This window comes from Felis catus, chromosome B2 (assembly GCF_018350175.1).
Source record: "Felis catus isolate Fca126 chromosome B2, F.catus_Fca126_mat1.0, whole genome shotgun sequence".
Lineage (NCBI taxonomy): Eukaryota > Metazoa > Chordata > Mammalia > Carnivora > Felidae > Felis > Felis catus.
In genome coordinates this window covers 29405579-29429687 of record NC_058372.1, presented here as the reverse complement: position 1 = coordinate 29429687, position 24109 = coordinate 29405579, and the positions used below count along the sequence as shown (strand labels likewise).

General features: G+C 41.9%; 2 long non-coding RNA genes across 2 annotated transcripts in view; one reads left to right on the top strand and one right to left on the bottom strand.

Moving 5' to 3' along the window:
* Positions 1 to 1135: 1135 nt before the first annotated feature.
* LOC109499535 lies at positions 1136 to 10469 on the bottom strand. The gene is made up of 5 exons (XR_006597643.1): positions 9834 to 10469; positions 6605 to 6739; positions 4950 to 4985; positions 4772 to 4817; positions 1136 to 1192 (listed from the first exon to the last, which is right to left on the bottom strand). It is a non-coding gene; the product is annotated as an uncharacterized LOC109499535 (long non-coding RNA).
* Positions 10152 to 24109, top strand: part of LOC109499533 — a 33473-nt gene continuing 19515 nt past the window's right edge. Inside the window, exons 1-2 of the long non-coding RNA XR_002156835.3 lie at positions 10152 to 10255; positions 23891 to 24086. This is a non-coding gene — a long non-coding RNA (uncharacterized LOC109499533). The remainder of the gene's footprint in view (positions 10256 to 23890; positions 24087 to 24109) is intronic.

Here is a 24109-nt window from a genome sequence, read left to right as displayed (position 1 = left end):
GTTGTTAAAAAATTGAAATATTTCTTGACCTGCAAGTGACAACTTTTCTGTGCTTCTGAACAAACATCAACATGGACCCCTTCCAGTCACCAGTCCAGCAGCTTCCGGCTCCTCTGTCTTACCCCTAAATCTGCCTCTCTCCCCCTGTGCCTCCTCTACTCCTGCCTCTTCATCGCCAACACACATTTCTTTTTCCCGTTCTTTTTCATCTATTCAATTATCCAACAGATATGTAATGAGTATCTACAATGTGCCAGGCACTGTGCTGGCAATGGAATAAAAGATGGCCAGCATGGGGCCCTCCCAGGCCACAGAGACTTACAACCCAGCATGAGGGCTGCAAAGTCTAGAGTCAACCACACTGCCCACATCTGAGCTCAGTGGATCTGGGGAGTGAAATGGGATGAGGTTAGTCCTCAGATGGAAGAGGAAATATAACTATAGGGTATTATGAACCTTTTATTATGGAGGCCACAGACTTAGGCATATTGAGCCTGGAATTTAATGTCATGCAGACTGACATCATCCTACTACTTACAAGTGTGACCTTAATTCTGAGCCTCTTTTCCCTTCTGGTAGTAACAACCTTAGCCAACTAACAGGTCAAGATTAGATGACTTACTCCCCATAAAGCATTTAGCAGAGTACCTGGCACTTGGTTGTAGAAAATGGCAAGTGGGAGCTGGCATTGATGATATGGAGCTGCCCTGACTATCACGTGAGTATAGAGGAAGAGAGGTTCCAATCTCTGTATTCCATTCTTCCCTTTTACTGCCCACTTCTCTTCCTTCTGTCACCAGTCTTCCTCAGTTAGAAAATTGGTACTTTCAAACATAGAAAACAAGAGCAGGAGGTATATGGGAACAGGAAACAACTGAGCTCCTGAATGCTCCTGAATGAGTACCCCCACTTTGCCCCCAGGAAACCACTTTCTACCCAATCCTATCCTCACCCCCAAGCAGAGCTGGCCCTCCTCAGCCTCGGCAGGACCTGCTCCAGCTTGAATCACTCTCTGGACAGATCTTTAGCCCACTCTTCCTGAAACCCAAAAGGTCATAACTCCCTTGAACTGCTGGAAAAACACTGTGCAGAAATCACAAAGAGTACAGGAAAGAAAAACAGGCAACAAAATGGATCAAGTGCAGGGAGTCGAACAGATGTTTATTTTGATCCATGTCCAGTTTTGGCAAACCTAGGAAAGAATACAATGTCCAGGAAAAGGCAGGCTGAAGGAAGGGAGGGAGGGGAACTAGTAATAAATAAATTTGAGACTCTATACAAAAAGAATAAAATTTGATCCATTTATCATAGCATACAAAAGGATAACTTCTACATAGGATATTTTTTAAAAATTGAAACTGTAGAAGGGGCACCTGGGTAGCTGTCAGTTAAGCGTTAGACTCTTGGTTTTGACTCAGGTCATGATCTCACATTTCGTGAGTTAGAGCCCCACATTGGGCTCTGCACAGACAGTGCAGAGCCTGCTTGGGATTCTCTCTCTCCCTCTCTCTCTGCCTCTCTCTCTCTCTCTCTCTCAAATAAATAAATAAACTTTAAAACAATTTAAAAGCAAACACTTTCATAAGGAAAACATTACCATAAGCACAGTAAAATGACAAACATGTCACAAATGGCTAACATCCTTAATATATAAAGAACTTCTAAAATTAGAGGGAAAAGAACCAACAACTTTATTTTTTTTTAATTTTTTTAACGTTTTATTTATTTTTGAGACAGAGAGAGACAGAGCATGAATGGGGGAGGGGCAGAGAGAGAGGGAGACACAGAATCGGAAGCAGGCTCCAAGCTCTGAGCCATCAGCCCAGAGCCCGACGCGGGGCTCGAACTCACGGACCACGAGATCGTGACCTGAGCTGAAGTCGGGCGCTTAACCGACTGAGCCACCCGGGAGCCCCAAGAACCAACATCTTTAAGGGGAGCAGAATAAGCCACTCTAAAATGTGCCACTTTGGCATATGAATTATTTTGACCTGAAGGAAATCAACACCCAGCAGACTCAGGAAAAGCTTTTTATCTTCCCTCAATGCCTAAAAGAACTTATATAGGGACCTGAACCATAAAGAGAGCTATTACCAGAGATAACTTTTTTTTCAAGTAATGTCTACACCCAACATGGGGTTTAAACTCACAACCCCAAGATCAAAAGTCACATGCTCTACTGACTGAGCCAGCCAGGTGCACTAATAACTTTTTATCTGACTTACCTGCTTGACAGGGCAAAGACATGACTACAAAATAATGCCTCTTTTCATCTTCCTGTGAATTGCGCCCATCCTCTTTGAAGCCCTAGGCCTCTATCCCATTCCTTAGCTCAGGCTAGCAGATAAACCTCAGTTGCCTGACTGTCTTGGAATGTCATATTTTTTACGAGGCTCTTGTAAGTATAAATTGTGTTTTTCTTCTGTTAATCTTTGTCAATTTAACTATTAGACCAGCCAAAGAACCTAGAAAGGAAGAAGGGAAATTTTTTCTGCCCCTACAAACTCAACTTAAAAATTGCAAGAACAGGGCACCTAGCTGGCTCAGGTGAAAGAACATGCAACTCTTTTTTTTCTTTGTTTTTTTTTTTAATGCTTATTTATTTTTGAGAAAGAGAGAGAGAGCACGAGTTGGGGAGAAGCAGAGAGGAAGACAGAATCTGAAGCAGGCTCCAGGCTCTAAGCTGTCAGCACAAAACCGAACACGGGGCTCGAACTCATGGCCTGTCAGATCATGATCTGAGCCAAAGTCAGATGTTTAAACAACTGAGTCACCCAGGTGCCTGAAGCATGCAGTTCTTGATCTCTGGGTTGTGAGTTTGAGCCCCATGTTGGTATAGACATTACTTAAATCAGTTTTTAAAAATTTTTTTAAAATTGGAAGAGACATGAACAAACAGTTCACAGAAATAAATGAAAAGGGCTCCATAACATATTTAAAAATGTTCAACTTTTCTTCCAACAAGAAAAATACAAATCAAAACTGTACTAAAGTAGTGTTTTTTACTTATCAAATTGGCAAAAATCCAACCAATTTGTTGGCAAAGCTATGGGGAAACAGTCATTCTAGTATACTGTTGATGGGAATGCAGAAAGAGGCAACCCCTATGAAGGGTAATTCGGTTGGCCATATCTAGTAAAATTACATATGCATTTCCTCTTTGATCCAGCAATACCATTTCTCAGAATCTATCTAAAAAAATCACTGGCAAAAATATGGAAAAGTGTTTACATAGGTTATTTATTGCAGCCCTGTTTGTAATATAGAAACAGTCCAAATGTACAACTATAAGAAACTGGTTGAACTAAATATGAAGTACTGTGCAGCATTAACAAAAGGGGGGGTTAAAAATGTCTCTATATACTGTCATGGAATGATCACCAGCATACATTGTCTAGAAAAAGCAATGTAGAACTATATATAAATATCTCAATAAAATAACTTTTTAAATAAAAAGTGAGGAAAACTACATAAAATGTTACTATATATCTAAGAATAAGTGAATATATATATATATATATATATATATATATAAACAATGGAAGAATAAGCTAAAAACTTTTTTAAATGTCTATGTATGGGAGAAGGAGGAAATCAAGTAGAGGAGATAGGGATAGAAATTAGGTTTTTCTGATATACTTTGTTTTGTAGATCTGACTCTGAAACTGTGTAAATATTTTAAATAATTACCAAAAAAATTAACTTTAAAAAGCTTTCCCCAGGGGTGCCTGGGTGGCTTAGTCGGTTAAGCATCAGACTCTTGATTTTGGCTCAAGTCATGATCTAATGGTCATGAGACCCAGCCCCTAGTTGGGCTTCATGCTGGGCATGGAGCTTGCTGAAGATTCTCTCTCTCCCTCTCCCTCTGACTTCCTCGCTCGCACGCGCGGTCTCTCTCTCTCTCTCTCAAAACAAACAAAAAGCTTTCCTTAAAAAGCAAAAGAAAAATAAAACAAAACCTATCTGCACAGTTAGTGGTATAATCACAAAGAGAAGAACTATTTCAAACAACTTTAAACCATACTAACTTGACTGTATATGCCTTGTGAGATATATCCTAAGGACAAACAAAATTGAAAAATGGTTTTCATTTCTATATTAATTGATTAATAACTAATCAATTAAGGTGATAATATGGAGAGATAAAGCAAATGTTGATATGTTTGGGAACTGAAATATTTGGTTGGGAGAAAGAGTAGATATTAGATGAAGTCATGTAAAATAATGGAAGTCTTATTTAAATCAAAAGTATTAGTATAAACAAAGAATGACTTTATGTTAGAATATATATGTTTGTACTTCCTGTCCACCAGAAGGCCCTAGAAAACAAGGATCAACCCAATAGCAATGAGTGTCCTTGGGATTCAGACTGTGGTCTCTAATTGCCATTTCCTATCAATGGAAACCTTAAAGAAATGCTTTGTTCTCAAGCTGGAGAAGGAAATGTATAAGATGTGCTTGGATGTTTCATTATAACAAAAACTCAAGAAGCTATCAAAGTATCTTAGGACTACATCAAAAGGAGGTGAGGAGACTCTTGCCAAAGATGGGACAATTCAAGCACTCATAAGAATAATAATCGCAACAGACTGCAATAAACTAAAATACATCAAATATATTTAAACCCATGACTTTATAATGATTTTTTTTAATTGGCCACTTTTAATTGGTCACTTTTAATTGGAGAGTTGTAAGTAAACAACTCAATAATTTGAAAACTGGTCATAAAGAGAAGCCAACATTTATCTTGCCTTTCCTATAGGAACCATACCTGACCACGTGGTTGATGAGGAATTTCTCTTACAGAAGTAGTCCAGCTAGTAAATGAAGAACAGAATGATAGAATTCCAATATCACCATTTTGCAACCTCTTAGAAAATCACAGATTAGTCAATGATGACTAATGCCTGATAGCATAACCAAGAGAGAGGTAAACAGACATTATTTACCTTCTGTTGGCAGTTCACAACATTCTCTGAGGAATCCTGCAAAATAAGCCAAACCCAGACTGACGTAAACTCTACAGGACAAAAACAAAACAAACAATAACAACAACACAGTGTCTTCAACAAATACATTTCAAGGAGAAAAATAGAATGGATGAAAGAACTTACACATTAAAAGAAACATAAGGGGAACCTAGGTAGTTCGGTTGGTTGAGCATCTCTTTTTTTTCTTATGCTTATTTATTTTTGAGAGAGAGAGAGACAGAGACAGAGTGTGAGCAGGGGAGGGGCAGAGAGAGAGGGAGACACAGAATCTGAAGCAGGATCCAGGCTCTGAGCTGTCAGCACAGAGCCCTACATGGGGCTCGAACCAACAAACTGGGGGATCATGACCTGAGCCAAAGTCTCACACTTAACCAACTGAGAAACCCAGGCGTCCCAAGCATCTAACTCTTAATTTTGGCTCAGGTCATGATCTCATGGTTCATTAGTTTGAGCCCTGCATCAAACTCTGTCAGTGCAGAGACTGCTTCAGATTCTCTGTCTCCCTCTCTCTCTGCCCCTCTCCCTCTCGTGATTTCTCTCTCTCTCTTTCAAAAATAAATAAATAAGGGTGCCTGGGTAGCTCAGTCAGTTAAGCATCCGACTTCAGCTCAGGTCATGATCTCATGGTTCCTGAGTTTGAGCCTGCATCAGGCTCTCTGCTCTCATCATAGAGCCTGCATCAGATCCTCTGTCCCCCTCCCACTCTGCCCCTCCCCAACTTGCACACTGTCTCTGTCTCTCAAAAATAAATAAACATTAATAAACAAACAAACAACAAACAATCATTAGGGCGCCTGAGTGGCTCGGATGGTTAAGCATCTGACTTCAGCTCAGGTCATGATCTCACAGGTCATGAGTTCAAGCCCCACATCGGGCTCTGTGCTGACAGCTCAGCCTGCTTCAGATTCTGTGTCTCCCTCTCTCTGACCCATCCCCAATCCCACTCTGTCTCTCTCTCTCACTCTCTCAAAAATAAATAAACATTAAAAAATTAAAATAAATAAACATTAAAAATAAATATTTAAAAAATAAAGATAAAAATATCAGCCTATTTGGAATTTATTTCAGTTCTGATTCAAAAAAGATAAACTTGGGGTGCCCAGGTGGCTCAGTTGGTCAAGCGTCCGACTTCGGCTCAGGTCATGATCTCACAGTCTGTGAATTTGAGCCCCGCATCGGGCTCTGTGCTGACAGCTCAGAGCCTGGTGCCCATGTCAGATTCTGTGTCTCCCTCTCGCTCTGCCCCTCCCCTGTTCATGCTCTGTCTCTCTCTGTCTCAAAAATAAATAAACGTTAAAAAAATTAAAAAAAAAAGATAAACTCATAAAAAAATATGAGACATTTAGGGGAATCTGAAAAAAAAAAAAAATCTGAGGCTCCTAAACTCCAGGCTGTTTTCCCACGGATCTGAGCCTAGGCATCACTGCTATTGTAGGTAAAGACCACTTCAGAGCCCAGAACCACAGAGTTGGAACAGCTCCCTCCAATTGGCTCTTTACTATCAGAGGAAGATCCTAAATAACAAGGCCCTCGCAGCTCCCCACCCTCCCTTCCTCCCAGGCCAACTGACTGCAACGGAGGGAACAAGGAGTATAAAACATTCAACAATTCACCATGAGGTTCCAGGCAAGAGGTTCTCTTGAGGTGGTTCTCATTCAGGTTCTTGCCCATCTGGCATCATTCAGGGTGCCCCAAATGAACAAGTTCTGATTGTGTGAAGTAGCTGACATCCCTGATCACAACTGGGCCTGTGATATGGAATGGAAGACAGATGGGATACAAATACCACTACCAGCACTCCATGGACTAGAATAACTGTAACCTACACAGTACAGGACTCCATCTTGAAAAAGGTAAAAAGTCCCTAGGACCTGAACTTTTTTAAGTTAAAAGACCTGAGAATTCGCCATTATCCCTATGACTACATCTGCACCTGAGGTCCCTCGCTGTTCTTAGCTCTTCAACTGTAGATATGAGATACGATTATTTCAGAAGATAGAAGAAGAACTTAAGATAAACAAAAGAACCCGAGGAAGGATAAGAAGTGAACAAATTGGGAAGTGTTGCTGGCACATGAAGCCAAGGGGGCTGAAGCTGCTAGGCAGATACTAGTAATAATAATTTCACATTTATTGAGTCTTACTACCTGCCAGGTGCTGGGCTGTCCTTTTCATGCATCATCCCATTTAATACCCTCAACAACCTAATAGGTAACGCCCTCACCTCCTCTTAAAGGCAACCTCGCTCCCTCTTCTCAGGAACGCATTCCTTACCTATTTCCTATTTTAAACACCTGGCAGTTATACATAATAACTGAAGTTTCATACAATATATAGGCCAACATATATACAATATATGGGCCAAAGACCTCTATAACACAGTCAACAAAACTTCTTCCACTTAATATCTAAGCAAGGCCTACCTAAAGAAGTCTGTCATCTTTGCAAAAGATGTCCAGAAGATACTACGCTTCTCTAGTCAGGGCTTTGCATGTGATGTGACCCATGACCAGCCATTGCTCCCCTCACAGTGTTTCATTTGGCCATCACCATTTTGGATTATTTTCCAGGAAGTAGAGCAAGCAAAGCATGAACCACATCTCTAAACAGAGATGGACTTTTACAATTTTACAACAAATGAGTAATGCTGAAAGTTGAGTGCATTTATTTGTAAGAAGTCACACTGTAATTGGTAATTATAGAGCAACTGACTTTTTTCCATCATTTCCTAACAAGGGTCAGGCCTTGAAGATTCACTAATGGCGAAATGATAATGACAGGATAGGGCAAGGAATTGACACACAAGGCAAAGAAGCAAACTAGATCTCATGTGAGATCCATCTGACCCCTGTAAAGGAGCAACATTTGGATTATATATCCATTACTTTGGCCCCCCCAAAACACCAAAACATAATTAACAATGGGACTTAACTCTTTAGCTGTAACTAATCATATCTAGAATTATTGCAGTGAAGCAATAATGGGGTGCATGTCTTTATTACTTGTTTGTGTCTTCTTGATATGGATAATCAGTACACATAACATCTGCAAATTTTATATTCAGGTTGTTTCTTTTTTTTTTAATGCTTATTTATTTTTGAGACAGAGAGAGACAGAGCATGAACGGGGGAGGGTCAGAGACAGAGAGGACACAGAATCTGAAGCAGGCTCCAGGTTCTGAGCTGTCAGCACAGAGCCCGACGCGGGGCTCGAACTCACAGACCGTGAGATCATGACCTGAGCCGAAGTCGGAAGCTCAACCGACTGAGCCACCCAGGCGCCCCTATTCAGGCTGTTTCAATTGTCTGTGAAGACCCTGCTGAGGCACAGCAAGAATGGCACTGCCCAGCTGGGTCTGGTTGGGCGAGGAGAGCCGACCACCCAGCTTCAGGAAGCAGCTCCGTGTTTCTCAGTGGGTAGTCCAGTAGGCAAAGACCTACTGGAAAAAGCTTTTTTGTTGTTATTTTCATTTTTGAGGGGGGGGGAGCAGAGAGAGGGAGACAGAGGATCTGAAGCCAGGTCCGCACTGACAGCGGAGAGCCCAACATGGGGCTCGAACTCACATACCATGAGATTATGACCTGAGCTGAAGTCGGACACTTGACCGACTGAGCCACCCAGGCACCCCTGGAAAAACTTTTTTAAAAACTTTATTTCTTTGTGAAAATTTCCCAGAAAGAAAGTCAGTCATTAACACTAATAGAAGGAAAATGTGAAGCATTCTGAAAAAATAATAGTTTTTAGGAATTGCAAATTAGGGTAAAGAGAGGCATTTTGATCTTGATGGCAGCTTAGCTTTATTAATCCTCAATAAATGCAGATATTTGAAAAGAGACTTGAGAAACAATTTCAGGAAATGTTTTCAGGCAGCTTAAAAGTTTTTCACAGAGCAAGATGCAAAACTTAAGTGAAAGTAGGGAGAACGGTTAACTCGTGGTAAGAGAATATAAACAGGAAACAGCAGCCTCTTAACATAAATGTAATTGAGAAAGGCCTGGAAAATCTGGATAAGTATGTATCATCTAATTTGGAGATATGCAAGATCTGGTGCTTCTTGTAAAGGTCAAAAGGGTCTGCTATCCTTTCTGCAAATGTGGCCAATGGGTACACACACATCAATCTCCCCTTCATTTCGCCATCCCTCATCCCAAACTTGCTACAAACAGATTTTGGAGGTTAAAAAATTCTGAACTCGTTGGAATGAGATTGTTTTGGGGGGGTAGGAAGGTTGGTAAAAGCCACCAGCATGCCAAGCACAGAGGCCCCTTTCCAACAGGAAAGGCTTCTGATTCACCTTCCAAGGGTTCATCCTCTCTCTACATAGATATTATCTAGCACTGTAAACACACCTTCTCCTCCCTTTCTACGTGATTTATTATTCTACTCTTGTCTGTCATATCCAGGTTTATCGTGTTTATGTCTTTTCTTTTAACTACCAAAGTCCTTTTGGATATAAGTTTGGTGTACATGAAAAATAACAGTACCTACCAAGTATTATAGCTATCAATTATATTAACAGTTAAGGTACGTTATAATTATTATACTGTATATAATACTACGTTATATATAATACTATACTATTTATGATAGATATAATAGTTTTACTATAGTAATAGTTATAGTATTAATGTCACAGTATACATTGCCTTATATCTTTACAATGCTAGGAGATAGAATTTACAAAAACAAGGCATAGCAAATGTGGGCAACTTGCTCAAATTCTCATAGCTAGTAAGTGGTAGATTCAGGGTTCAAACTCAGGTGGCAAGGATTCTATGTCAGGGCTTGTTCTATTAGTAAGCTGCCTCTAATGGTGAATATCTCATTAATATCATGCTCTTACCTATCATTAATTCAAGAGGATCAGCAGTTTTATAAAAGCTGCTTACCAAGCTGAGCTAAAGGAGGGTTAATTACACAACACACACATGCACACACACACACACACACACACACACACACACACACCCTTTATTCAGCTAGACTCCTTGGTTCTCTCAACCAAACATGTCCATGGTTACTCCATGCCAGACACTGGCACTAGTATACAAGCTAAGCATGGTCCCTGTCCTCTTGGAGCCTCCTGCTAATTAGGTACCTCATAATACACCCTATACTTTTCCTTCATAGCACTCATCACCCTTTAATTATTTGCTCAATGTCTTTCATCACAATGTCCTGTGACCTCCAAGGGGGCAAGATGGCTGTCCTATTCACTACTATATCTGGTGTCTTGTGTAGCACCTGGCATCTAAGAGAAACTTAGTAAGTATTTGTTGAATGAATGGATGTGAACAAGCAGTGGGAGCAGACTCTCTCAAAGGTTAGAGAAGGTGTTGTACCAGTCAGTAGTTAGGTGATATATTATCTGTCTCTGTGTCATGGTCTTCTGTTAACCTCTGCCTAACAGAAACCAGCAGCCTCTGAGTTCAAGTCTCCTTCCCATTGCACACACCTTCTGTCTGCCTTGCCCCTTAAGTCTACCCAGGCCCGCCTAGCCTGGGAACTATACCAGTGGGTGGAAGCCTGCCCTGCCCAAAGGGCTAATTAACCCTAAAAATCACATCAGTGTCATAGCTTTGGCCCATCCAATCAGGTGTCCCTTTGATCATAGTCTCTAGCCCTAGGGTTGAGAGTCACAACACCTGGAACAAAGGACAATGCCCCATTCCACTCCTCACTGTATGAGGTTACCTGGGGACTGTGGCTTTCCTGGTGTGCCCTGTAGGCCAAAGTCACATGCCTGTCAGTAAGCATGGTCTCTTAGAGATGCGCATTTCTGGCATCAGGCAGGCATAGGTGAGGTCGGTCCTCAGGCAAGGACCTGGAACTCAGAATGAGAGCCTTGGGCAGACATGTATATGAACTTGCAGCTGTCTATCCTTCTCCCTCAGACTCAGGGAGTCTTTCTGAGATGGAGGCAGCAAGCCAGGAGAAAAGGAGGAGCAATCCCTGTAATTGCCTGTGGGCTGAAGATAAATCAGCTGTCTTGTGAATCAGATTATCTAGTTACCTGCTGCTCAGTTCTTTACTATCCTCTTCTTAACTCTAGACCTTTAGGGAAGTATTATTTAATTGTTCTGAGTCCATGTGGGGCCAATGGCTTCAACAGTGGTTGCTTGCAAGCATAAAGGGACAGGGAAACTTCTGGGGACAAGGCAGGGCTGGGAAGTCCCTTCCCCTCCCCAAGGAGATGCTCCCTCCAACTGCATCCCCCAGATGTTCCTCTTTTATTACAAAAGGCGGCTGTTTCTTTGCAGCACGTAGACCAGTTGAGGAAAGTCCCTGACTCCAGTCCTCAAATGGAGGTGACTCCAAAGCACCCAGAGTTGGCTCTGGAGATTGTTCTCCTGATGCTTAGAGTTATTTTGCTCTTCACAGACTCCTGTAGCCCTGGGTAATCTGGGAGGCTTGTCACCACCTGGCAGGTAAAAGGATCCCAGCTGCAGTCTCAGGAATGTGGTCTATAAACTGCTCTCAGGGGCACCTGGATGTCTGGGTCGATTAAGTGTCCATTCTTGATTTTGATTTTGGCTCAGGTCATGACCTCACAGTTCATGAGCTCAAGCCCCACATAGGACTCCACGCTGAGACTATAGAGCCTGCTTGGAATTCTCTCTCTCTCCCTCTCTCTCTGCCCCTCTCCTGCTTGTGCACACACACACTCTCTCTCAAAATAGTAAACTTTAAAATAAAATAAAATAAAATAAAATAAAATAAAATAAAATAAGGGAGACTGGGTGGCTCAGTTAGTTAAGCATCTGATTCTTGGTTTCCTAAGTTTGAGTTCCACGCTGGGAGTGCGGGGCCTGCTTAGGATTCTGTCTCCCTCACTCTCTGCCCCTCCCCCACTCACGCTTGTGTGTCTTTCTCTCTCAAAATAAATAAATAAACTTAAAAAATAAAGCAAAATAACAAAAAGCAAACTGCCTCCCACCCCAAGACCTCAAGGCTCAGAGTCATCTTTCCTTCCACAAATGAGATTTCCCCTCTTCTGTGCTGTGCAGAGCCCCCACCCCCCCCCCCACCCCCGTCGACCCAGGGCACTTTTCTAGTTCCCACAAGAATCGGATCTCTTTCATTGCTCTGAAAAAAAAGAACTTAATGACAGATAACAACCCCTCCCCCCAAAATCCCCAAGATTAAAAACGCTGGCATTTTATTTACGTGTGAATAACCAATATTTTACAGTCTCTTTTCTCTCTCCCATGTGCACACACTTCCTCATTTTCCAACGGTTATGTCTATCCTTCCTCAGCCTGCACCTGAAGGTTTGTGACCACTGGGGGCATTCTCAGCTCTCACTCAAGGCCTCAAAGTTAAGGCTCTGTTAGGGCATCTGTGACCTCAGAGGAGAGTTCAGTTACAGTGGTGTGCTGATAAACCAGCATGTGGGGTTAGAGGAGTAGGACCCTGATTACCAATTTCCATGATGTAAAAGCTCTCTCTCATCATGACCTCTTTCCAACTAAAAACCCATTTAACAACCAGCTTGTTAACAGATTGTTCTCACCATTTGGACTGAGCTGGCTGAAGCACACCAATGGTTCAAGGGGATTCCCCAGAGCATTCTTAGGTCCCCGAACTGTCTCAACAAAATAAGCAATAGATTCAGTGGAAGTGAAGGGAGGGAGGGGCCCTTATGTGCCATTTTTACCTTCTGGCTTTCTTGGCTCAGAGTACCAGAAAATGTATGGACTTTAGGGAGTCAAAGCTCTGGGTTCAAATCCTTGTATGACTTTGGGCAAGTTTCGGTTTCCAACTCTACAAAAGACGATTGATAAAAACCTACCTATGGGATTACTTAAGAATGAAATGAGGGGTACCTGGGTGGTTCAGTGAGTTAAGAGTCCAGCTCTTGATTTTGGCTCAGATCATGATCCCAGGGTCATGAGATTGAGTCTGGAATGGAGCCCACACTCAGCGTGGAGCCTGCCTGAGATTCTTTCTCTCTTCCTCCGCCCCTCCCCCCACTCGCACACTCTTGTTCTTTCTCTTTGTCTTTCTCCAAAATAAAATAATAATAATAATAGTTTTAAAAAAGAATGAAATGAAATGCCTAAACAAAATGCCTAGTATATAGCAAGCTCTCCATAAACATTATTTCTTTTGCCCCCAGCCTTATGTTAATTTTTTTGTAGTTCACATAATTATTTTCCAAAGGGCCCAACAGGGGGAGCCCAAACTCAACATTGTCAGGGTGGGGGCTGGTAATTCAGCCCAACTCTCTCACCAGTCTTGGCTTTAACTGGGGAAGCTTTAAGGAGCAAAGGTTTCTCTCTTCCAGGCTCTCCCTTGTCCTCATCCCTAAAGAGGTGAGTCCATCAGAATGTTTTAGAACTGAGGTTTATGCCATCTGGCTTCTTTCTCTGAGATGGCATGCTATACCCTGAATCAGAAACCATGGTCTATGAAGGGAGCACCAAGTTGGGACTAGAGCAAGGGCAGGGGGCTTCACCCAAACTGTACTTCACTCAGTGCAGAGTACATAAAGCTTCCTGCACAGTCAAAATGTCTCCCACACCAAACCAGGTCCCATAATAAACTATTATACCTAACACTCATGGGGATTTATGGTAAAATTCTGCAGCAGAAGGCTGTGGTCAGACATCTAGAAGAGTTTTCCAACTACAAAACCTCCACAGAAGTAGAGTCTTTGTCTCTGTGGCTGGAGAGGGTGGAAAGAGGAGGGGAGTCAGAGGTGGAAGGGACATGAGGCTCACTAGATTTGAGAAGTGTGGCTGCCTGTTCATAAACAATGGAATTATTGGAAAGGTACAGAGAGGGACATCAAATGAAACCTTGAGGAAATCTGGTTTCTTGTGATAAAGAGCTTTTGGTAACCTGAGACAGTTTTGGAAACCTAGAGGCACAACAACTCGTAATTAGAAATTACTGGAAAACCTTGGGTTTGAACCACATATGGCCACTTTCCAGCTGACTGACCCATGTAAGTTATGTAACCTCTCTGAGTCTCAGTCACTCATATACTCATTCACTCTGCCTGTATTTATTGAGCATCTTGTATATGTCAGGCATGGGGCTAAATGAATCCTGAGGAGACAAAGGTGAGCAAAATCAGGCACTGTCCCTTTTTTCAGGGACTCTACAATGTATTCATCTGTAAAAAGGCATACTGATGCTGCGACAACTGGATATCCACATGCAAAAGAATAAAATCGGATCCCCCCCTCATGCCATATAGGAAAATTACTTCAAAATGGATCAAAGACCTAAATGTAAGAGCCAAAATTATTAAACTCTTAGAAGAAAACATAGGCATAAATCTTTGTGACCATGAATTAGGTAATAGTTTTTTGGATATGACACCGAGTACACAAGTAACAAAAGAAAAAAATAGCTAAATTACACTTTATAAAAACTTAGACTTGTGTGCTTCAAAGGACACCATCAAGAAAATGAAAAGATGACACACAGAATGGTATAAAATACTTGTAAATCATATATCTGTCAAAGGGCTTGTATTTAGAATACATAAAGAACTCCATGTGGAGCTCTGTTGCTGATAGCTCAGAGTCTGGAGCCTGCTTCAGATTCTGTTCCTCCCTCTTTCTCTGTCCCTCCCCCACTCGTTTTCTCTCTCTCTGTCTCTCCCTCTCTCTCTCTCAAAAATAAATAAAAACATTTTTTAAAATTATTATAAAAAAAAGGGAGGGGTACCTGGGTGACTCAGTCCGTTGAGCATCCAACTTTGGCTCAGGTCCTAATCTCACCATTCATAAGCTCAAGCCCCACTTCAGGCTCTGTGCTGGCAGCTTGGAGTCTGGAGCCTGCTACGGATTCTGTGTCTCCCTCTTCTCAGCCTCTCCCCTGCTTGTACTCTGTCTCTCTCTCTCTTGCTCTCAAAAATAAATAAAAACATTTTTAAAAATTTTAGAATACATAAAGAACTCTTACAATTCAGTAATGAAAAATAACCAAATTTAAAAATGGGCAAACAGGGACGCCTGGGTGGTTCAGTCGGTTGAGCAACTGACTTGGGCTTAGGTCATGATCTTGTGGTTTGTGAGTTTCAGCCCCGCGTCGGGCTCTGTGCCGACAGCTTGGAGCCTGGAGCCTGCTTCGGACTCTGTGTTTCCCTAGCTCTCTGTCCCGCCCCCACTCACGCTCTGTGTCTCTTTCCTTCAAAAATAAATAAATGCTAAAAAAAATTTTTTTAAATGGGCAAAGGATCTGAATAAACATTTCTCCAAAGAAATACAAATGATCAATAAGCACATAAAAAGATGCTCAGCATCATTAGCCATCAGGTAAATGCAAATATAAACTACAATGAGATACCACTTCATACCCACTAAAATGGCTAGACTCAAAAAGACAGATTGGAAAAACTGAAACCCTCAAACACTGCTAGTGAGAATGTCAAATGGTGCAGTCAATTTAGAAAATAATCTGGCAGTTCCTCAAAAGGCTAAAGAGAAGTGCCATATGACGTAGAAATTCCACTTGTAGGTATATATCAATGGGAAATAAAAATATATATCCACACACATTCTCTGTTTTTTAAATTTCTTTATTTACTTTGAGAGAGAGAAAGAGTGGGGAAGGGGCAGAGAGAGGGGGAGAGAGAGAATCCCAAGCATGCTCCGCACCACCAGTGCAGAACCTGATGCAAGGGCTCAAACTCACGAACCATGAGCCAAGGTCGGATGCTTAACGACTGAGCCATCCAAGGGCCCCTATCCACACATATTCTTGTACATGAATGTTCATGCCAGCATTTTTCGTGATAACCAAAATACAGAAACCACACAAACGTTCATCAATAGATGAATGGTTATATAAAGTGTGTATATATCCCCACTGTGGAATAATATTTGGCAATAAAAAGAAACAAAGCACAAGCCAAAACAATTATTAGAAAGGAGAACAAAACTAGAGGTGATGCAATCCCATATTTCAAGATAGACTATAAAGCTGTAGTAGTCAAATAGTATGGTACTGGTACAAAAATAGACTCAGGTCAATGGAACAGAATAGAGAGCCCAGAAATAAACCATAAATGAATAAGTATGGTCAATTAATCTACAATAAAAGAGGCAAGAATAGACAATGGGGAAAAGACAGTCTTTTCAATAGATAATGCCGGGAAAACTGGAGAGCTGCATGCAGAAGAATGAAACTGGACCACTTTCTTTTTTTTTAAGTTTAGTTTTATTTATTTTGAGAAAGATACAGATAGTAAGTTGGGGGGGGCGGTGCAGAGAGAGGAGACAGAATCCCAAGCGGGCTCCGCACTGTGAGGACAGAGCCCAATGCGAGGCTCGAACTCATGAACCATGAGATCATGACCTGAGCTGAGACCAAGAGTTGGACGCTCAACTGACTGAGCCATCCAGGAACCCTGAAACTGGACCACTTTCCTACCCCATACACAAAAATAAATTCAAAATGGATTAAAGACCTAAATGTGAAACATGAAACCATAAAACTCCTAAAAGAAAATATAGGCAGTAATTTCTTTGACATCAGCATTAGCAACTTTTCTCTAGATATGTCTCCTCAGGCAAGGGAAACAAAAGCAAAAATAAACTATTGAGACTACACCAGAAAACAAAGCTTTTGTACAGCAAAGGAAACCATTAGCAAAACTAAAAGGCAACCTACTAAATGGGAGAAGGTATTTTCAAATGATATATCCAATAGGAGCTAATATTCATAATACATAAAGAACTTATACAACTCAATACCAAAAACAGACAATTCAATGTAAAAATAGGCAGAGGAATTGAATAGACACTTTCCCAAGACATACAGATGACAAATAGACACATGAAATGATGCTCACTATCACTAATCATCAGGGAAATGCAAATCAAAACCACAATGAAGTATCACCTCACATGTGTCAGAATGGCTAGAATCAAAAAGACAAGAAATAAGTGCTTGTGAGGATGTGGAGAAAAAGAAACCCTTGTGCACTGTTCGTGGGAATATAAATTGGTGCCGCCACTGTGGAAAAAAATATGGAGGTTCCTCAAAAAATTAAAAATAAAAATCCTATATGATTCAGTCATTCCACTACTATTTACCCAAAGAAAACAAAACACTAATTCAAAAAGATACATGCACACCTGTGTTTATTGCAGCATTGTTTACAATAGCCAATATATGGAAGTAACCCAAGTGTCCATTGGTAGGTGAATGGGTAAAGAAGAAGTGCTATATGTACACAGTGGAATATTAACCATAAAAAGGATGAGATCTTGCCATTTGTAACAATGTAAATAGAGAGAAAATATATTATGCTAAGTAAAATAAGTCAGACAGATCAAGACAAATACCATATAATTTCACTTAATATAGAATCTAAAAACCAGATGAATAAACAAAACAAACAAACAAACAAAAAGCAAAAACAGACCCATAAATACAGAGAACAAACTGATGGTTGGTAGAATGGAGGGAGGTTGGGAGCATGTGAAAAATGGATAAAGGAGGGTGGGAGATACAGATTTCCAGTAAGGAATGAATAAGTCACAAGGATAAAAGGTACAGCATGGGGAATATTGTCAGTTAAATTATAACAGCATTCCATGGTGACAAATGGTAACTACACTTGTAGTGAGCATAGCATAACATGTAGACCTGTTGAATCATTATGCTGTACACCTGAAACTAATGTAACATTGTGTGTCAACTACACTTCAATAATAAATAAATAAATAAATAAATAAATAAAACCAAAACTGTAAGGAGAACAAACCACAAAAAATATATCAGAAGGAGAGGAGGAGGGAAGGAAGGAAGGAAGGAAGGAAGGAAGGAAGGAAGGAAGGAAGGAAAAGAGAGAGAGAAGAGAAAAAGAACTGATACATGCTATAATGTGAATGAACCTTGAAAATGCTGCACTAAATGAAAGAAGCCAGACACAAAGGCCACATATTGTATGATTTAATTTACATGAAATGTCCCGAATGAACGAGTCTATTGATATAAAAAGTAGATTAGTGGTTGCCCAGGGCTGAAGTCGGGGGAGATCTGAGGGGAAATCGGGACAATTAATGGGTATGGGGCTTCTTTTGGGAGTGATGAAAATGTTCTAAAATTCACTGTGGTGCTGATTGCATAACTCTGAGAACACTAAAAACCATTCAGTGCACACTTTAAAAGGGTGAAGTGTGTAGTATATGAATTGTATCTCAATACAGTTGTTATTAAAAGTAAAGGCAAAACTCAAATAGATATGTGTATATCCACATTCATAGCAGCATTATTCACAATTGCCAAAAGGTGGATATAACCCAAGTGTCCATTGATGGATGAATGGATAAACAAAATGTGGTATATACATACAATGGAATACTATTCAGCCTTAAAAAGGAAGAAAATTCTGACACATATTACAACATGGATGAACCACAAAGACATTATGCTAAGTAAAATGAGTCAGTCACAAAAGGACAAATACATGGCTCCACCTATATGGGGGATCTACTATAGTTAAATTCATAGAGACAGAAAGTAGAATAGTGGGGGCACCTGGGTGGCTTAGTTGGTTAAGCATCTGACTCTTGATTTCAGCTCAGATCATGATCTTGCAGTTCATGAGTTCAAGCCCTGCATGGGGCTCAGTGCTGACAGTGCAGAACCTGCTTGGGATTCTCTCCCTCTCTCTCTGCCCCTCCCCTGCTTATGTTCTCTCTCTCTCTCTCTCTCTCTCTCTCTCTCTCTCTCTCTCTCTCAAAATAAATAAATAAACTTTAAAAAGTATTTTTAGGGGTGCCTGGGTGGCTCAATCGGTTGGGCAGCCAACTACAGCTCAGGTCATGATCTCGCAGTCTGTGGGTTCGAGCCCCGCGTCGGGCTTTGTGCTGACAACTCAGAGCCTGGAGCCTGCTTCAGATTCTGTGTCTCCCTCTCTCTCTACCCCTCCCCCACTCATGCTCTATCTCTCTCTCTGTTGAAAATAAAAATAAATAAAATAAATAAGAAAGCATTTTTAGGGGCGCCTGGGTGGCTCAGTTGGTTAAGCTTCCGACTTCAGCTCAGGTCATGATCTCATGGTTTGTGGGTTCAAGCCCCACATCAGGCTCTGTGCTGACAGTTCAGAACCTGGACCCTGTTTCGGATTCTGTGTCTCCCCCTCTCTCTGTCCCTCCCATGCTCATGCTCTGTCTCTCTCTTTGTCTCAATAATAAGTAAACATTCAAAAAAAACTTTTTTAATAATAAAAAGTATTTTTTAAAAAGTAGAATAGTAGTTGTCAGGGGCTATGGGAAGGGATGGGAAGATTCTGTGTAATGAGCACAGAGTTTCAGATGCGGAAGATGAAAAAGCTCTGGAGATGGATGGTGGTGATGGTTGCACAACACTGTGCATGTACTTAATGCTATGAGCTATATCCTTAAAAATGGTTAAAATGGTAAATTTTTTCCCATGTCTATTATTTTTATGAGGGCAAGTGTGTGTATGTTCTGTAACTTATTTCCTTGCAAGCCTGAATGGTGAGGTGTCCTTGTCTCTCTCTCCGTCAACTCTTCTTGGGGCCTGGTCACAATGTGCCACAATGGGAGCAACTCACCTGCTTTTCAGGCAAGGGGCAAAGCTTCTGTCTTAGGACCACAGGGCAGGTGTCCTCCTGCAGCTGCTTAGCCTCTCGCTCCCAGCTTTCCCTCCCCAGTTTCTTCCACTGACCTCTCTTGGCAAAGAAATCACGATACATCGCTGCTTTCTCAGAAGGATGCAAGGTCATCTCTGCACCACGAGGAACCTTGTAACACTCCTACCTCTCAGAGCAGATGCCCTGGGAGGGTCTCCCGGGAGGGAGACACATGGTGGTGGAGGCTGACTGTGCCAGATTCTGCCTCCGCCTCCCTAGGTAGCTGGCAGCCTTTCCCAAATCCTTTTCATTCTTATATTCTTCAAACTGGGTTCTCCTCAAACAAGCAAAGAACCGGTATTTGTCCCTGTGACTTGCAGTGGCACAGAACCCGCTCAGAAGGCTGCAACACCGTCTGCCAGTGAGTCGGGTGGGCCTGAAGGCCATGAAGGCCACTCACCACCAGCAGCCACCAGGACTCCCTAATGTGGTCGATTTTATGTTATGTATATTTTAGTACAATTTAAAAACAATAATAATAATAAAGGCATAATAGTAGTTCTTAGCTCATAGGGTTTTTGTGAGGATTAACTGACATCAACATTGGCTGAAGGAATGGCTAAACCGTTTATGAACCAGGCTTGCAGAGTAGGGTTCAGGATGATAGTGGCACACTTTCATTTTCTACTCTAATTCATGTATCTATTGTTCAGATGTTTTAAATAACTTTTATGCTTTCATAATTACAAAAAAAAAGAGAAAAGAAAAAGAAATGAGAGCTGTTTATATTCCTGCATTACTGATTTGTTCAAGACTCATATCCACTGAAAAGTGCATAAGGATTGGGATCAACATTCTATTCTTGGCCTATGTTTGACCTTCTGTGTTTGTATCTCTATGTGTAATTTTTTCCAGATTTCCTTAGCTTTGCTTGCCTTTCTTCCCCTCCACCCTCAATTTACTTAAGTCTCTTAGTCACGGTCTCTCTCTTTTTTTTTAAATGTTTATTTATTTTTTGAGAGAGAAAGAGAGAGCACGCAAGCAGAGGAGGACCAGGGAGAAAAGAAGAGAGAGAATCCCAAGCAGGCTCTGTGCTATTAGCACTGAACCCAGTACAGGGCTTGATCCCAAGAACCGTGAAATCATCATCTGAGGCAAAATCAAGAGTCAGACGCTTAACTGACTGAGCCAACCAGGCACCCCTCTTAGTCACAGTCTTAACCCTCTCATTCTTTTTTTTTTTTTTAATTTTTTTTTTCAACGTTTATTTATTTTTGGGACAGAGAGAGACAGAGCATGAACGGGGGAGGGGCAGAGAGAGAGGGAGACACAGAATCGGAAACAGGCTCCAGGCTCTGAGCCATCAGCCCAGAGCCCGACGCGGGGCTCGAACTCATGGACCGCGAGATCGTGACCTGGCTGAAATCGGATGCTTAACCGACTGCGCCACCCAGGCGCCCCGTTAACCCTCTCATTCTGATCACTGAATCCTGCCCTCATGCTGGAAGGAAAACCCCAGACCCCAGGCAGAGGGGCTCCATGCTTATCCCTAAACAGTGTCTTCTCAACTCCTCTTCCCCATTTTTACCTCCTCCCCTGTAGTGAAACCTTCCCTGAGATCTGATGTTCAGTCTTTCACTGCAAATTCAGAGGTCTACTGCTTCCAGGAAGCCAGAGACAGCTTAGCCCTGGCCGGAAGTCTGTTTCCTGGGCAGGAGAACACTGGCAGGAATCCAGACAGCTGACGTCACCTGGTCTGGATGGCGGAAGCTATTGCCCAACCACAGGAAATCGATGCCAACAACACATTTCTCTGTGACTCCTTCCCTCAGTTCAGAAAAGCATTTTTCCCGGACAAAAGGCAATAGGAGTGGAAAGTGCTCTGACCTGTGAACTATGCAACGTGCTGAGCATGAGGCTGGCCTCAGCCTTGACTGACAAATGAACATGAGACCTGACACTGGACTCCAGCTTGGAAGACGCACGTCTGAGTCTAACTTTGACCTTTGACAAATCATTCGATTTCCTTGGTCAGTTTTCTTAGCTATGAATAATACTACCTACCTCACAGAAGTTATTGTTGCAAGCTGGAGTTAGGTCATCTATGTGGAAGATTTCATAAACTTGAAGCAGGATGCCAAAGCCAAATTATGCCTCTGTGAGGGCCTTCCTGACAGCAGCCAACCCTGAGGAGGCCCGAGGGAGAATGGTTAGAGGCAGATCGGAGCTGGACAGCCTGCCCTGGAATGCTGGTGTGCTGCTTACTAGCTTTAGGGCAGGGATGCACAACTTAACCTCTCTGTGCCTAGTTTACTGGTGGTCAAAATGGGGATGATAAGACTATACCCTCACCAGAGGGTTGTCAGGAGAGTGAAGTAGTTACTCCACATAGGGTCCATAAGACACATAGAACACTGCCCCGCTCGTGGCAGCATTCACTAAGCCTTGACTGGGGTGATTATTCCAGAGGCCATCTTGTGCACCTCTGGGCCATAGGCTGGGCATTCAGCCTAATCCCAAAAGATCTCACAAAAAGAGATTCTGCCCCCAATCCACTGTCCACACAGCGGGCAAAGCAATTTAGCTTCTCTGCTTAGCCACGCAAATCTTCCCTAACCAACCCAGTGAAAGATATCAAGCCCCTGAGATAGGCCCTAGTCCCTCTCCAGGCTCATCTCCTAATGCCCAATTCCTTTCGTCAAGGTTCCAGCAACCCCAAACTACCTGCAGGTTCTCACCTCCACCACCTGGCTCCTGTTACCCCTCTGCCACCCTGCCTTCACTAACTCCTAGTTATCCTGCAAGACTCTTAGTCTCATGTCTTCCAGAAAGTCCTTCCTCACTCTTCTGCACAGGGCTTGGTTCCCCTTCTCCTCCCTTAACTCCTTGCAGGCACTTCCATCATGTCACAGGCCAAATTTTATTCTAACTCTTCATGTGACTGCTTCACAACAGATTAGGGGATTCTTGAAAGCAGCTGTTAGCACTGGGTCATACTTACCTCCCTAAACTCAGCACAAGCACAGTGCCAGGCATACAGTAGGTGCCAAGACTGATGAATGGAAGACCAAGAACTAATCAAGATTGTTCAGCTACCATAACAGTTGACATTACTTGCCTGGGCTGGGGTGAACATCCCAAACAGATACAGTTTCCATTTGCCTCAGCAGTTGTTTTTCTTAGAATCATCTCTGTCTGTGTCTCAGGCATCCTCTGTACCTCTCTTCTCCCTGTTTTTATACTTTGTCTCACTTTTTTCACTTTGTTTCTCTTCCTTGCTTTGTGTCATATTTCTGTACCCTTTGTTGCTTTGCATCCCTTCCTCTTCTTTCTTTTGTGGTTGAATGGATGTCTGTTCTCTTATAGATCATCAAGGGTTCTTGGCTAGTAAGAACATCCCTAGGTTCATGACCCTTCAGAAAGAAAGAAAAAGATTTTGAAAGGAAGAAAATTAAGCCTTATTATGTCCCCAGAAGTTGCACATTTTTTTCATATAATTCTGGTAATGTCTATAATACAGTATGTCACCCAAAGAAGCTAGGTTATGCTTCTATAACAAGCATCCCTAAAATCTCGATGTCTTTATGCAACAAAAAGTTATTTATTGCTCCTGGGTTGGCTGAGGCTCTACTCTGAGTCATCATGGTCCTAACTCTAAGACCTAGGTTGACAGGGTAGCCACTATCTAAAACATTGCCAGTTGCCATAAGTAGGAGGAGAGAATGTAGAAAAGCACACATTGGCTTTTAAAAGTTCCACACAGAAGAGGGGTGCCTCTTGGAAGAGTGTGTGACTCTTGATCTTACGGTTGTGAGTTTGAGCCCCACATTGGGTGTAGAGATTGATGAAATAAATAAATAAATAAACTTTTATAAATAAATAAATAAATATTTAGAGATGGGGAAAGTAGGGAGTGCCTGACTGACTCAGTTGGTAGAGCTTGTGACTCTTGATCTTGGAGGTGTAAACTCAAGCCCGACATTGGATGTAGAGATTACTTAAAAATTAAATCTTTAAAATTATTCCGCATAGAAGAGACATATTGTAATTAGTCAATTTAAGTTACACAGCCATGTCTAGGTTAATTGGTAAGACTTAAATGGGGTGGCAAAGTACAGTTTTCCTAGGAACCTGGAAGAAGAAAGAGATTCACATATTTGTGAACAAGCCTGACAAGCACAGTGGATATACTGTTCCCACTTTACAGATGAGGTGGCTGAGGCTCAAGAAGTTTATGTAGTTTGTTCAAGGACATGCAGGAAATGTCAGAGAGGGAGGCTGAACCCATGTCTTTTGATTCCTGAGATTCTTCTCTTTCCATGTCATTGGATTTTTAGGGTGCCTAGACCTCTTCTGGCATTTTCTACCAAGTTTTTGGACCCCATTGTGAAGCATGGCTTAAGGCATGCCAGAAGCAAGATGCTAAGAAACCCAGCCTTGCTAACCAACCTCTGCATCACATCTGGTGAGGGCATCGGCATCTGTCTCCAAAGTGGGGTTTTTGGAGACTTCCATTTTCCAAGACAAAACCAAGTAGGTCACAAAACATGGAGCAC